The sequence below is a fragment of the Triticum aestivum genome, chromosome 2D (assembly GCF_018294505.1).
Source record: "Triticum aestivum cultivar Chinese Spring chromosome 2D, IWGSC CS RefSeq v2.1, whole genome shotgun sequence".
In the NCBI taxonomy this organism is placed as follows: Eukaryota; Viridiplantae; Streptophyta; class Magnoliopsida; order Poales; family Poaceae; genus Triticum; species Triticum aestivum.
The window spans coordinates 587899904-587902337 of NC_057799.1; the positions used below are offsets into that span (position 1 = coordinate 587899904).

General features: G+C 43.1%; 1 non-coding gene across 1 annotated transcript; it reads right to left on the bottom strand.

The window, feature by feature from the left end:
* Positions 1-230: 230 nt before the first annotated feature.
* On the bottom strand, positions 231-302 carry TRNAD-GUC (transfer RNA aspartic acid (anticodon GUC)). The gene has a single exon. It is a non-coding gene; the product is annotated as a tRNA-Asp (tRNA).
* Positions 303-2434: the final 2132 nt, after the last annotated feature.

Below are 2434 nucleotides of genomic sequence, written 5' to 3' on the forward strand. Positions count from 1 at the left end.
AAGACTAGAGCTGGATTCAGAGGAACAGGAGAAGAACACATGTGGGCAATTTATCTTAAGAGAAGATGCACAGTGTGTGCGGGATAGTAGTCTAAAACGAGTTGCATCGCGAGATCAGTGCCCGTTCCGTCTTCAAATCTGTAAAAATCCCTAGCAAAGAAAAAGTAGCCTCGAAGTCAGAAGAAGAATAGAGTATACGAAAAAAAATGGAGTTGGATACAAAATTTACGCGCCGTTGCCGGGGATCGAACCCGGGTCACCCGCGTGACAGGCGGGAATACTCACCACTATACTACAACGACAGATTGATTTTAAGTTCGAAATCATTTTCCATATCGTATCTGAGCTTACGATTTTAAGGTATGTCCATGAACCACGGATTTGAGGTGCAAAATATTTTTCCGGAGGCACAACATGCAGAAAATTAATCCAACAATTTTTTTCACATGTAATATGTTTTTTTAATGATCTATTCAGCGGAATGAATGATGTTAGTACTAAACTCGACAATCAATGTTGTTGTTGATACTGTTGTTCTTATCGAATACCCACATGACATGTGGATGATCTCTAGGCGTGCAACTCAACTAGGTATACCCTATTACCTATGATTCCTTTTCCCTTGTCTCGCGGCTAGCTTCCACCCACCTTGGCATCGTTTCTGGTTGGTGGTGGTGTCCTGCGAACGGAGCCGCCTCATCCACTAGAGCAACATTTATAAAAGGCCCGACGCCAGCAGTTATGTTCATCAACCCTAGCCGCCGCCATTTCTCATCTACATCTTCATAGCCACCACCTTCATCATCACCATAGTTCTCAGCCATCTACCCATACTTTGTAATCGTGCATCACATCCGGCATCTATTATAATACATATATCAATCAATCAATCTTCATGATGTGTTCTTCAATGATTATTTTGTGTGATCCAATCTCCATGTGTGAGTAGTTTAGTAAGGTCATGGGTTGAGACAAGGTCTTGCAACCCGATGTATTTGTTGGAGGGGTCAATGGAAGTACTTTGAATTAACATCTCATATGTTTAACATAAAATTGCTTTGTAGTTGTCTCTCGTCTCGTTCGCGTTCTTCGTCCTTGCAGATAATCAGGATCATGGAAAACGAGCCACAAAGACGCTAAGGGAAGGGAGACCATGATATGTTATTCTGAACATCAGTGACAGAAAAGTTTATAGTAAGGTAACACGGATCCTATCTTTGGGGATACAAGAGGTGTAGTCATTAAACGTCAAATGCTTTTGTCTGATTATTCCTATCTTAATTACTGGGGCAACTCCGCGCGACGGATAGTGCCTTTAGTTGGACAACTAACTCTTGATGCAGCACGCGCGCTGGTCAATACGTAATTTGGAAACATCCCTCACTTTGATATGTAGCAAGCACATCTCGATAGATGACTTCCAGGGCACAAATTAAGATCATAATGGTCCCGACAAAAATATATGGTTGTAAGCATAAGTCCTGATACCCATGCCTATTTTTATTATAAGTGTTTCTAGTGTCAACTTGATTTCGATCCGGTCAAAAGCTGGAATTTAATTCTCTTACAAAAGCTTGTGAGAAACCCTTGACTTAAAGGGTACTGTCCTCTCGTGGATTCGATAACTCAGGGTCACCTATAGGGAAAAGGCGAGAATCCTTTCTGCTCCTTTACCGGATCACTAAAGGGACTAATCAGCCGGTCCTTGCCCTCAACCACATGTAATGGAGGTCCTCGCCCCGCAGTAGGCGGTCGACACGCTCTAATAGTTGCCGGTCAGCTACTATTGCCTTGCTCTCGGCACCGAGCCATTCGACGCTTTGTTGCGTTGGCCATCGTGACAACATAGTGGCAGATTTTTTTGCCAAGACCTTGACATGTCGGTGGCTAGGAGGTCGTTCCCGATGTCCACGCGTAGGATTCATCCCGACACTACTACAAAATTGTCTCCAATGCGCCACCGGTTGGTATGCTCCTCCTGCACTCTATGTGTTTGACGAATTGTGTGCAAGGTATTTTTTTTGCTTTCTTCGTGGGATGATTTTTTTTGTTTTATTTGTGGACATAGAGTAGATGCTAATTCAAACTATTGCATTGTAGATGAGTTCATGTGATTCGTGTTCTTCATGGAATGATTCCTCATCCGACATGACCGAAGTGGATGACGTTGTTTTGATCTTGATGACGCACAAGAACAAGAAGCCAAAGCATGGTGGTTCCATTTACGGACATGAGGTGATTCGTAGGGATAGGCAAGAGGCTCACCCTAGATTGATACACCTCTACTTTGGTCCATCTCCAACATATCTAGAGTGATACTTTTGCCGCCTATATAGGATGTCTTCAGATTTGTTCCATCACATTGCCAACTGTGTGAAGGAACACGATCAATACTTTGAGCAAAGGAGGAATTGCACTGGCATTCTTGGACATA